Genomic DNA, 14305 nt, shown 5'->3' on the forward strand with positions numbered 1-14305 from the left:
CAGTGCTTAGCACAGTAGTTGGCCTATAGCCATCATTTCAGTGATTCTTACGGTGCCAATTTTATTTTTTCTTTTACTAAGGAATAAAAAAGTAATCCAGTGAAAAACAAGCTCGCAATACTCAAAGAATTTTATATAAAAGCTGAGTTAACTTGAACTGTAACATTTTCTCCAAGCCCCCTCCGTTTCTATGATGGTAAAAGAAATGTTACTTAAGAAAAACGTTCTGGAGTCTATTTCTAGTTTCTGATACTTTGTGAAAATAATTGGCACTTAATAATGATTCCACTATTCAGGGCTTCCAAAACAGAAACATTAGATTTGCTTCTAACTTTGCAGATAAATATTCAAGTTAGTTTTGATTCGGCTTTAAGTGTAGGTTTGATGACTTTCTGAACTCTCAAGTGATTCTGACTTGTAGTCGTATCTGGGAAGGGATATTTAGTGATAATTTTGGTTTAAGAACATCACAAGAATTTTTAAATTTAGGGTGAGGTGTAGTGAATCATTGCTTGTTTGCTTGACTAGCTCTTCATTAATTTAGCCTTTCCTCTTTTCTCATGCTTTTGTTTTTTATAGGAAGATTACCCACTGTCAGCATTTCTGTTTTCATTCCTCACTTCAGGACATTCTCTGCACCATTCCTATAAGGGGTTGAAAAGGTCATTTCCATAACAGTAAATATTTGCCCTGAGTCAATTCTTCATATTAGAGAAGTTTAGCGGAAAGACTCAGTTTGCCATTTAACGCTGGATGTTTCTCAAAGGAAAGTTTCAAAAATGTATCAAAAAACCTTTTTTGTAATTTTAGGGCCTGTTTTCCTAGGTTCTGAATAATAAACACTCCTGGCAGCCTGGCATTTGGTAGTTGGAATAAACTAATCACTTCAGCCTTTTGCAATCACTTAAAATACTCATTAACTGTGAGTCATTGTTTTGAAATAATGTACATTATAGCTCTTTTTGTTTTTCTTGCCTGAATTGCCTAACGTTCTTTAGAACAGCTTTGTGGCAGCTTTGAGCTTAGTGTACATTTTTATTCTCAAAATCGGGTGGTGCCAAAATATATTGCTGGACAACAAACCGTTCCCATCCGGTCACATTGGTAAGACATGTCCTCTGCAGAGCTCAAGAGTGCACTGAAGTATAGAACTTTATCTTCTTGCTGAGGTGCTGATGATAAGTTTATTATGGTAAGTTTATTTGGAGAAAATACATATGTTCGAATTAACAGGGAACTAATTATCTCCGGCATTTCAAAAACGTATAAACATGTTCCTTTGCTAAAGATAGAACTTCATTTTTTGTTTAAATTTAATTTGTAGTAGTCCTTTGAAAGCAGATAAGAACCTTCATATTTATTGAACAGTTAAAAGTCACTATTATCACATGGGCTAAAATATGTCTGTATAAAAGAGCTTATTAAATACTTCCTAAAATTTGTAAAGTTTTAATTATAAGAAATCAGTAATTTTTTTCCTAAGTTAATTTTTATTCAAACATTTCAAGTATGTAGTCTTTTTTTTCCAAGTTGGTGGCATTCTTTATGTTTTCTAACAGGCCTTTTCTTCACGGAAAATGTGACTTAATGATCATGAACTCTTATGTTTTTCAGTGTCATCTTTGAGAAGTCACTAAGAACAATCTTGCAATGCCTATCAGGTTTTTTTTTTTTTTTTAAAGAGCTCCGCTTTCACTTTTCATATAAACCAGAGCCTTGGTATTTTAGCTGCAAAATTCAGTACATTAAGAATGAAAACCAGTAATCATCTTTTAGAAGTCACCGTTATCCCCTGAACTCTTTCTGCTGGTGGTGGATCTAGGACAATCTGAATGAAGACCCATTTCATGCACATTTTCTTATTAAGTAGTCTAAATTCCAAACCTTTGTTTAAATGTATTAATTCACCTTCCTGTAGTGGAGTTTCTTAATTGGTTGATATTGACAATATCAATATTGGCAAATTTAGATTGCCTTTTTCACCGAGCCCACTAAAAATGTCAGGTTACCTGTAATAGAGAAGAGGTTATTCTAAAAGATTCATCACCTCTTCTATATTCTTGAAAATGTAATTTTGACATGAAGGTTCCATAAGGAAGACATTTATATGTAAATTCTCACCTTATAATTTTTCAGTGAAAAATTGAGTACTATTTATTGACTATGCTTTGGGGCATTATCTTATTTTCTATTTAATTTTGGCTTCTTGATAGGAGAAGGACTAGGGGCACCTGGGTGGCTCAGTCGTTAAGCGTCTGCCTTCGGCCCAGGGCGTGGTCCTGGTGTTCTGGGATCGAGCCCCACATCAGGCTCCTCTGCTGGGATCCTGCTTCTTCCTCTCCCACTCCCCCTACTTGTGTTCCCTCTCTCGCTGGCTGTCTCTCTCTGTCAAATAAATAAATCTTTTTAAAAAAAAAAAGAAAGAAAAAAGGAAAAGGACTAAATTTGTTACATAAATCCTTTTTTTATAGCTCACCTCAATAAATCTTATGTCTTTTTTAAGCTCACCCCTAATATAAGTACATATTCTGAGTGTGCAGACACGAGAGGGTTTTTTTTTTTAGATTACTGTCAAAATTTCAGAACAAATTACAAAATGATGAAGATGTTCTAAAACATCTATCTTTAAAATCCCTTTGTCATTGGAAGTACCCCAGAGAAGCAGTCACTCTCATGAACTGTTAATAACATTCCCTTTACATTGAATGTACAAGTTCAGTGTGTTTATTGTGCCGAAGAGTCTGCTTTGTCACTATAGAGAAGGTCAGCAAATTTTGAATGTCTTTCTTTCTGTAAAAGAAAAATCTATGGCCCATCTTTTAAATTTAACAACTCCTAAGTTCTTTACAGTAGATAACTAGAGAACTATAGAGGGGAAAATAATTTCTGACTGCTCCCTATCTCATTAAGTATTCTAATGGTTCTTCTGTTTTAAAGGCTTTAAAAAAAAAAAAAGGAATTAACCATACTGATGATATCCTGGAACATTTACTGCATTCTTCTTATTTCAACTTCTTTGTTGCAGTAGCTTGCTGGTGACTGAGTGACTGGTTGAGTCCTTTTCCCCTGAGTTGCTGTCTCTGTAAATTTATCTGAGAATCCCTTTCCTAGGTAAGGTAGCTGTTCCATTAGAAGTTACACACAGAATTTATTCAAGAAGAAATTTGCTGTTGAGATTTCATGTTCTCCAGTAAAACTTCCCTTGAATTCTTCACATATACACACAAAATGTTTATTTTATTTTGGAAATAGAATCTAGCAAAGACCATGGGCAGAGACATGTAGGATACGTGTCTTCTTTTATCTTCTATCCAACTTTCCATATGTAATTTGCTCTAATACTTCTTTCTTCGTATATTAAGCAATTTTTCCTACAATTTTTTGACAATATTTACTGATTAAGGATTGCATTTTAATTTGTCACAATGCTGAGTTTTAAAAAAATCTTTTATCCATTTTTACTATAGGGAGAACAGCAAGTCTTTCCCATTTAATATAACTTTATTTGTTATTGCTATTTAGTGCATGTTGTAAAATGTTGAAAGAATTGGATTGAGTGTTGTTGCATGGCTTTAAATAGGTCTTTAAGAAATACAGATGTTTGTCTTTATGTTCTGGATGTTTAAGTTTTAGATGTCTTGTTAATAGTGATGGCTCCATATTCTCATAAATTATCAGCACAATATATATTTAGGACTGCGATTGTTGGTTTTGGTGGTGGACACAAATCTATATTTCATAATGAATTTTTGGTAGTTCTGCAGGTTCTTTTTTCATAGATCCGATTAGCATGACCCACTGATGTGGTTAATCAGTTGTTCATGCTAGGAAAAGTGTTCAGCTCTACCATTTTCCTTTTATGTGCTTGTGTTTACATTATTAATATCCTAATTGTATATTCCTCTGCAGGAATATTTCAAAGCCGTTTCTCCATTTGGTGTGGGTTATATAAAACAATATAAAATAACTCATTTAATCAGATGCCCATAAGCTGCAGTAGAATTTAAAACATGGATGATAACAAGAAAGAGTGGCTACTGAAATTCCTGTGCTTTAACGGCCCTGCCTCTGAGGAAGCCTTCGCTGGAGCGCACCTCCAACACTATGGCAGATGGAGACCATCTGACCAAGGGGCAGATGAAGTGGGCAGCATCGGTTTGCATGTTAAATACCAGCAGAGTGCAGTGTCTTTCTTAACTTCTCAAGATTAAAAAAAACTTTTTTTAAAATATTTTTTTCCTGCACCAAATAGATGGTCTTTTATACCCTATTTTGAAATTTACTGGTTTAGAGTACAGTTAAAAAAATTTTTTTTTCTTTTATAGTCCTTGAAAATTAAAGTAATTTGCATGTTATTTAAAATTCCAGCCTTACGTAACAGTTCACAATTTTTCCATCACCTTAATTCCCTAAAATTATTTTTATTTCCAAGGGTATGTTAAGCTTTCTGAACTAAACTACCATACAATCTTTGATAAATATTAAAGCAAAGTTTGATTCAGGTAATAACCTATATCCATGATACTTTGATAGCTAAATACTGTAATTAGGACTGTATAAATAAAGTAAGCAATCTGTTTTAACTTTGCCCTTTTTTGGGAGATGAGACAGTTTATTAGAAATACTCTTTGTGAATTAACATATATAATTTGTTTACCTCTACTTGAAACAGCACATTAGTTTTCTTCTGGGGGCTTTAAACTTTTTTTCCATTGAAACTTTGAACATGCAGACATATTCTTGGCATTTATTTAATTTGTAGACGTTTAAAGAAAATAATAGCATTAAGATGGAAAATACTTTAAAATGCTCAGGTTTTGATAGATAACGGACTAATGTTTTTAAGTTTGAAAATTTAATGATTACTTTCTGTTATTTGATGTGTCTTAGAAATTGTAGGGGCTAATAATTTCTTCTGGGAAATTTTCTGATTTATGCTGTTAATTTTTCTCCAACTTTTACTGATATTTTAGGAGGAAATTTAATTCTTTTTTTTTTTTAATTCTTGTTTTTAACAGTGGTGTTACATTGTTGTCCTGTATTTTAGGTGTAATGGTCATAGATAAGTACACACTGTGTGAGAAAATAAACATTAGTTCTTGAAATGGGCTGTAGCATAGGATGAGTAAAGGTTTTGAAAATTAGCTTCCATTTCAGTTGTTACCTCTGATGGTTAAAAGGGATGTGTGTTGTGTGTATTTTATACGTGTATGCACACATAATCTGGACAAATTTTATTTATATATTATACGTATACATGTATTTGTGTATACCCACAAAATGTCCACACACACATTCGTGTATATGTGTGTATAAACACTTTGTTGATCCCTGACCAGAGGGTGCATGGTAAGATCAGGCAGCTGTAATTCTAGATTGTTTTTTTTTTTAGAATTGGTGGTATTCTAGAGCTAAGGGTTGAGGAGGTGGCAGGAAGAAAAGGGGGTGACTAATCACTGGATAGGTCTGGGGAGACGACTGCTACCCCTTTCTTTATTTTAGTAGCAATCAACCTGCTTTTGCTGAAATGTCTTATGTTTGCCTTTGAGAAGCTCCTGTTGTTAACTGTGTTGCAGTTTCCACAAATAGGAGGGAGAAGGAAGGGGAATTATAGAGACAAAACTTGACTTTTAAAATCCTAATTTTGAGAGGAGAAATTTCAAGTGCCTGGATTTCATCTTTTCTACTTAGTGGATTTTTGGTGGGGTGTTTTTGAAGTGTCCCTTTCTACATTTGGCTACATTTACCAAACATAAGTCAAATAGTATTTCACTTGTAATATTAAATTTTCTCATTGTAAGCAAGGAAGAATATTTCATTACTGGCGTAACACAGTCACTGGGTGTATTTGATGTGTTGGGATGCTCTGGGTTTTTCTGCCAACTGGCTACCATATAGCTAGTTTCCATTAACCATGATCAGGTATCATTTGGAGCCCAAATCCAAGCCTCTTATTAAGAGACTAAAACTATTAAGGAGATATTTTTTTTTAAGTAGAGTCATCAGAATTAAGAGAGGGCACCCATAGTGCAGAGGAAATGGGAAGAGGGGGTGCCCCTTGTCATTCAGCATCAATTTCTAGTGCCTTCAAATTCCCAAGCACACTAATGATGTTCAACAAGAAAACTTTTTTAATAGCATGGATGCTGGTGTTCTGCAGGTAAAGTAACACATTACTCTAGGGATAACACAGCTTGCTAAAACATTTAGAAACTACTTTCTGGAAATGGGATCATGTGTATATTAAAATCAACTTCACTTTCAATTTCAGGCATTACTTTCAAAGCGCTATAGAAGGCTACATGAAAAATGTTTATCAACTCTCAGAAATAGTATACATTGAAGTGTAGGTTTTTATTCATATTGATATCCTTATTTTTTCCCCTCTGTGAAGTTACTGCTTATTTGAAGTGAAGAGGTTTTGTTTATTTAAAAAAATTTTGTTTATTTTTTGTTTTGTTTTGATCAAACCATTTTATTGAGGAGCTTCAGAGAAAGGTTGAAGGGTAGGAGGACAATGAGATCCGACGTCCTCAGCCTGGCTGAAATCTTTCTAGCGTCACAGTTGCCAAAAGCTATTTTAAAATTTTTTTAATAGATTTATAACTAATATATATTGCAAAGTATTGCTGTTATCTCTGTTCCAAATTCACCCAGTAGTATCTACCTTCCTAACCCAGCTCTGGGCAGCCATGATTAAATTCTTAACTGTTCTTTCAGACATCATATATCTTTAAGCAATTCAGAATTTATATTCTTATTTTTTCACCTTTTTAATGCAAAAGGTAGCACACCATACACACTGTTTTGTCCCTTTTTTCATACAGTAAATAGGCTATTTCCTCATTCTTTTTTTTTTTAATGATGGCATAATTCTGCATTATATGGATAGACCATATTTTACTTATCCAGTCTCTAATGAGTGTATATTTAGGTTGTTGTCTTTTGCTGATACTGTGATGAGTAATCTTGTACGTATGTCATTTCCTAGCTGCGTAAGTTTATTCATAAGTTAAATTCCCAAGAGTAGAGTTGCAGTGTCAAAGAGTACTTGTAATTTTGAGGAATATTGTTACATTGCCATACATGAGGTTTCTACCAATTTATGTTCCTACTAGCAACAGGTGAGAGTACCTGTTTCCCAGTGGCTTGTCATTAGAATGTGCTATTGAATTTCTGGATTTTTGTCCATCTGTTAGGTGAAAATTATATCTCACAGTAGTTTTTATTTGCATATTTCTTGTGAGTGACTTTCAGCTTTTTATATTTATTTTTATTTCCATGTACCCGTTCATAGGTTTTGTCCATTTCTATTGAATTTTTGTTGTTGTTAGGCTTTTATGATAAGAGGAAGTAGCCAGTATTTTTCCCAGTTTGACATTTGTTTTTTGATTGTGTGTGTGTATGTGTGTGCGTGTATTGCCATGCAGAGGTTTTTTATTTAGATGGAATCAAATTCATCAAAGTTTCCTTTTATGACTAAAATTTTGAGTCAGAAAGCCCTCTCTACTACTCCAAAGGTATAAAGAAGTTATGTTTTCTTTAGCGATTGGTTTCATATTTTTCTATATGAATCTTCCACCTCTTTGGAGTTCATTTTAGTTCACTGAGTAGATCCGACTTTACCTTTCTGCAGGAAGCTCCTGTTATTCTGACAACATTTAATGGTTATATTTTCTCCAGATGATCAGAGCATACTCAGAATGGGTTTAATTAGAATGTCCTTTAATGTTTTGAATCTGAGGGTGATAAACGAAAAAATGAGTAATAGAAAAGATAACATTTTCTATTTTTAGTTCCTTCCTTAGTTGAGTTACCAAACCTTTAGTTATCTGTGGGTACCCACAAGTTGAAAGGAACTCTTCCCAAACTTTTCTACTACATTTGCTAGAGTTTAGTATAGGTTATCGTCTGGGTTTATCTAACAAAACTATTTTTTTAAAAAAAATTTTATTTATTTATTCGACAGAGAGACAGCCAGCGAGAGAGGGAACACAAGCAGGGGGAGTGGGAGAGGAAGAAGCAGGCTCCTAGCGGAGGAGCCTGATGTGGGACTCGATCCCATAACACCGAATCACGCCCTGAGCCGAAGGCAGACGCTTAACCGCTGTGCCACCCAGGCGCCCCCTAGCAAAACTATTTTTAATTGGTGTCTGAGGTTGTTCATGCATACTTTTGTAACTAGTCTCCTGAATTCTCTTCCGCCAAAGACCTTAAGTAGTTAAGTTGAGAGCAAACTTAGAAGGTGGAAGAGATACGATATTCTACTGTGGTTCAGTCTAGCACTGTCCGGTATTGCTTATGGTGACTTATAGTTGGATATGTCTCCTCTGTTAGCTCTTAGGATTTCCAGTGGTGTTTGCCAATTGTGAATAATAAAAAGAACCACGAGGTTTTATAAGCTGATTTCTATTCTAGTCCACATTATTTCAGGAGTGCTTTCTATTGTCAAATATTTCACTCTATTTTGTTAGGCTACTTTCTTCCTAATCTATTTATCTTCATCTTTTCAAGTATGAAAACCTGTTTCTAATACCAAAAAAAGCCAGATAGTTGTGATTTTTGTATATGGTAACTAAGAACAGACATGACAAAAACCTATCATTTCTTGCAGGGAGATTGAAGTTGATACTGTATTGATCACAAAAAGCATCTACACACATTTGAAAACGTGTATAGGTTCTTGTTTGAAGATACAGGGCCCAGGCAATCCTTATTTACCAGCCTGACGATGTGACTTTTAAGCTGATCTCTGAAGAGGATCCATGAGACAGGACTGGAGGCAAGAAAATCCAGTAGGAGGCAATTTCAGGACGTAGGCAAGAGCTAATGTGGGTCTGAACTAGGGCAGAGGCTTTCGCGATAGGAATGAGGAGACTGATTTAAGATAGACTTAGGAATTCCTGTCTCGTTAATTGATGGATGTGGGTGTAGGCAAGGGATAAATTAAGAATAACTTGTTTTTCTAGGTGGAAAGTGATTCTGTTTCAGAGAAATGGGAAATACAGGAGGAACAGGTTTTCAAGGGGAAGACTAAATCACTTTTAAGCATTTTGAGTTTGAAACAAATATCCAAGTAGAGGTGGCCAGTGAGCATTCACAGTCGAGCCTGAAGATTGGATACAATTCTGAAACTGGAGGATGTTGACTGGGAAGCTGTTATCCTCATGCTGATAAACAAGGATATGAGAGTAGAGGTGATGATCCAGGAAGTGTGCGTAAAGTAATTGCAGAGAACTGAAGGAAGAGCTTTTGGGAACCTCAGCTTTTAGGGGATGCAAATACTCTTATTATGGCCTTTGGTTGGTCCGTTTCTCCCTTAAACTGCTATCCAGCTTCTTCACCTAACCAAACCTGATCAGTTTTTCAGAAAATTAAAACCTGTCTTCGTTGTGAAACCATTTCTATCACTTTCTCTAGAATTTAGAAAAAAAAAAGGCAATTACTTTTGGTAGCATTTATCTTTAGTCAATCAAATACTATGTAGAATCCCAGATTTTTGGCTTGATTGACTGGTTCCTGATTGTTGAAAAATAAAAAGTGTGTGTGTGTACGTTTTGGTACACTGTCACTTAGATGGGTTCTTAGGTTGTCATACTGAGCAACTACTGTATGTCAATTATGTGCTAGATGTTAGAGATCAAGAAATGTGACACAGCTCCTGATCCGGGGGTACCAGGAACTTAATGTGGAAAGTAAGACAGCTGGGTGGATGTTTTTACAGAGCTTACCATTTCCCTTATTCTCTCCTCCCAAGTGTAAATTTGAACTAGTTTGTTGCTAAGTTAACCTTATTTCTCCCCCAACCATTAAAGTGACATAAACACACCTGTAGAAAAGTAGCAAAAAACCCTAGACATAGATTTTTGTTCATATTTGAAAATATTTGAAGTTATATACAACTTCCCGTAATTTTTAACATAACATTTCCCCATGTTATCACAGGTTCTTCAGGGATATTTTTACTTGCTATATAAAAACATCATGTGGATGAATCAGAGTTTACTTATTTTCATTGCCAGACATTTCATTTTTTTCATTTTTTCCTTATAAATCGTGCTTAAATGAACATATTTATACATCTATCTTTTTATGTGTTTAGGATTGCTTCTTTAGGGTTGGTTCACAGATACGAAATTACTGGGCAAACACTTCTGTACTGTACAACAGTTTTGAGACTCCTAATAAATACTGGCGCGTTGCTTTTCAGAAGGGCCTTGACTGTATTTGCTCTAATGATATATGAGCGTACTCTTGTCATTATCTTTTACTAATTTTGCTAGTTTTCTGATTTCATGGGTGAAATAGTATCTTGTTTTAATGTGAATCTTTGGGTTATTAATGAAGATAAGCATGTTAAAACTAATGATATTTCTTCTTTTGATGGTCTATCTTCTTTCTTCCCCCTTTAGTTCTAGTAACTAATTTAGTGAACAGTTGCACAATCTTACTGTATCTTTCATCATTTAGCAGACTTAGATCATGTCCTTAGCTTGTGTGCTTTTCACGACGAGGAGGTTTAGGTGTTTTAGTCTTAAAATTGTATTAGAACTTTCCTACTCCTCGCCCCTCCCCCCCCCTTTTTAAACTGTGGTAAACTACCCATAACATAAAATTTGCCATCCTAACCAGTTTTAAGGGTACAGACCAGCGGCATTGAATGCATTCACTTAGTTAGACAAGCATCACCACCACCCTACCCTTTGATCTTTTTGGTTAGTCCTGCAGCACAACACCGTGGGCTTCGAAATTCACCAGTGTTGCTTGTGGCATTCTTACCGTTAGTGAACCATTATTTGGGTTAATATTTCTGTAGTAATTTTGTGGGCATTCGTCGGTTTGTCTAGGTGTAGAAGCACACTGTCTGAGCGCAGTAGCTGAGATTTCGGGGTATGTTGGCTTTTGGGTTGTTACTAATAATTTAGGGTCCCTCATTCAATGGCATGGCTTATTAGCGTTCATGTCCGTTTTCCCTAAACTGAGTATGTTGTTCTACGAAGACAGGTGCTCTGCTACTTCATGCTTCTTACACAGGGCCTCATGCGATATTTACATGGTTTGCTGTGGTTCCTTTTGACTGGATTCTTCACTCGGAAATTTTTACCCACTGTGCAGTGGGAGGAGTGTGACTTATTCAAGAACAGAAGGGAGGCCAGGGTGGCTGGGCACGAGGAGCCAGGTGGACAGAAGTATGAGACGGGTGCTCCAGAGGTGAGCAGGGGCCAGATACTGTAGGGCCCTACAGTTCCTACGGCCCTGTGACCAGAACTCTATGAAAGGATTTTAGTTGGACATAGGGTGGAGGGGGCAACACAGTCTAATATATGTTTTTTAAAAGCTCATATGGGCGGCTGGATGGGGAACTGGATTATAGAGGAGAAGCGGGGTGATGTGTTGGAAGGCTGTTTCTGTTATCCGGATGGCACCGTTAAATGGGTATTCTCTTTCTCTTTTTGTTACTAAATCCATATTGTGACCTTCTGCAGCATAGCTGAAGATAACTGGCCAGGTTTCCTCCACGGAAAAGTGAAACTTACCAGCACATGTGAACTTCGAAGTGATGGGTTCATTAATATCATACTGTAACCAAGCTAACTAACCCCCGGCTGAATATAGTTAGCATGTGAGTCTCAAAAACCCACTGTCAAGTATCTTTGAACATCTCTATGAGGTTAAATGAGCTTTAATTATAAAGGACTTGGTGAATTCAGAAAGATGCTTGTATTCCTATTTTATATATGAAGAACAGGAAGTACAGTCATTAATAGGACCAAAATAAAAAGCAAAACATCTGTCAGTTTCTTTTAAATGCAAGCACCGTTTTGTCACCATCATGCTTTTAGTTTAATTCCTTCCCAAATCTATTATAACTTGAGGGTGTAAATGAAATTTGAGAGTTTTGTGCACATTTTTGGCATTTCTTATTTTTGTGTCCCAAGTTAAAGGTTGTGTCAGTGCTCTGAGAAGCTGCATTTGATTCCCCAGGCCTCTTCTGTGCTCTGATTGTACTTTATGCCTTCTTCTCTGTTCAGCATTCACCGGGCTGAATCCTAAGGCTCTGAGGAGAGACTGAGACTGGGGACAATGAAGGCAAAGGTGCGGGGTGGGGGGCGGATTTGGGGAGGCAAACTAGGAGGGACTTGAGGCAAGGGTGAAACTTCTATAAAGTCCTGTGAATCTTCTATTTCACACCACAGTACAGTTTTGTTTTAATATGAAATAATATTTTAAATTGCCTAACACTGAGGAAAATTGACATTGCAGGGAGTCCTCCTTGTTGTTTACCCTGTGGCTTCCTCTATTGTGAGCACCCTATTACCTTCTCCAGGGTGAAGAGTTCAATTCTGTAGTATTTCGTAGACTTTAAGTTCATTTCCTTTGTTGGCTTTAGGGGATAACAGTATATACATGACTAGGCTTTGCAAGTTTTTAGAAATAATGTATTTATTTTGGGTGTAAAATGTTGAAAAGAATTCAGATCCTTAGTTCTTTGGGACAACCTGTACTCTGACTCCTTTCCTTCTGAGACCTGGCTAAGCTTGCTCTTTCACTCCCTGATGAGCCTTGCTGATTTTGACACTGCACTGCTCTAGTTGTCTATTTTTGCTGTGTTTAATCTCCTTTCTTGGCTATTAACCCTCCACCCCTCGAGCTAGGTGTGGGTATATAAGTCCTCTCATTGGTTCTGTTTCTTCCTGTCAACTTCCTGCTGAAGCATTTGCCACAGTTCTTAAACTCTACACTCTGCAGAGGACCCCAACTCCTTATCTTCAACCTTGGTTCTCTTTCCCATCACCCCGTCCAGTGGAGCCGACTAACGGCCTCGGATTTTGTTTGAATTCCTCCTAAACGCATAGCATCTGTGCATGAGTACCCTGGTGTTCCTGTCATCGAGGCTCCAAAGCTTAGTCACCTTGGCATCCACTTTCGTATGCCTCCCACATGCTTGTCCCCAAGTTCCCTGTGCCTGGTCCACAGCAGACATGGGGTGATCTCTGATTCTGGTCTTGCCTTTTTTTCTCCTTTTGCCTTCCATCCCCATTATCACCACCACAGCCCAGGTGATTACTGCTTCTTGGACTATTTGTGGGAGATACCATATGGACCGTCCAGCATCCAAGCCTACCTCCCTCCTTCCTAGTCATGCAATTAGTCTCATTCAGACATTCCGTCTCAGTACCCAGTTCAGAATCTTTAGTTGCTTCCTCTTGTTCTAGCTGACTACTGACTCATACTTTTAATAACATTACTTCAGCATAGCCCCTTGCTCTTTCTTCTGTACCCCCTTTACCTAGAATTCCCACTTCATTCTTCCCCCTATCCTGGGGCCACATTTTAAGTTCTGCCTGATTAGACCTGATCTGCTTTTGGAAACTCAAGACTTTTTTGTGTGTGTGTGTGTGTGTGTGTGTGTGTGGCAGTTTTTTTGCCACCCATCAAACACCCTACCGTAATCATTTCTTCGGGACAGCAGGGCCAGAGGGGTTATATAAGGAACGCTCTGGAGTTGCACAGCTTGAATTCACATCCCAGTTCCAACTCTTACTGCTCCTGCACCTTGAGCTGATTACCTGTCTTCTCTGAGCCTCATTTGTCTCATTAATGAATTGTGGGCAGTCATAGTACCCGGCTCCTAGGGCTGCTGTGAGGAATATGTAAGTTAGTACAGGTTTAAAACACTGTCCAGTACTATATAGATGTTTGCTGTTATCATTACATGTTAAGAAAACATTTATCCTATTCCATGAGCTCCTTATAGGTAGAGAATGCTTGGTTCTCACTTGGAATGCCCTACAGAATCAATCACGGTACCTTATATGGAGTAAGCATTCAATAATTTATTGAGTGAAATTGAATTGTATTGAAAAATCCAGTTGTCCCATAACAGCTACTTTTGGTTTTGAAATAAGGCTGTTCAAACTTGTACAGAGTAGTTTCAGCAGTCATAAAGTGAGGTCACAGAGTTTTTCCGGGATAATTTAATAGCAGAGTATATGGTTTCCTTGTTTAATTATATGGTTCGGGGAAAAAAAAACAACTATGTAGTTTTAAAATATATATTTTATACAAAATTATACGAAGATGATGAAATAGCGAACCTTTGAACACTTAAATACTTTAAACATAAGCTTTGGTGTTTTAAATAAAAAAAACATTAAAAAATTTAAAAAAGACAAAAACAAAACCAAAGAATTATATTGGGCAATAGTTTGCATGCAGTAGAGACAATCTTCCAAGTGAAAGCCTCTCAGAATTAGTTTTGTGTAGTTTTCTTTCAAGAACACTGGTTTTAATCTCCATTCTA

General features: G+C 36.6%; 1 protein-coding gene across 2 annotated transcripts in view; it reads left to right on the plus strand.

Annotated features, from left to right (window-relative positions):
• Nucleotides 1–14305, plus strand: part of TSC22D1 (TSC22 domain family member 1) — a 132027-nt gene that overhangs the window by 48837 nt on the left and 68885 nt on the right. The gene's annotated exons all lie outside the window — the stretch shown is intronic.

The sequence above is a fragment of the Ailuropoda melanoleuca genome, chromosome 7 (assembly GCF_002007445.2).
Source record: "Ailuropoda melanoleuca isolate Jingjing chromosome 7, ASM200744v2, whole genome shotgun sequence".
In the NCBI taxonomy this organism is placed as follows: domain Eukaryota; kingdom Metazoa; phylum Chordata; class Mammalia; order Carnivora; family Ursidae; genus Ailuropoda; species Ailuropoda melanoleuca.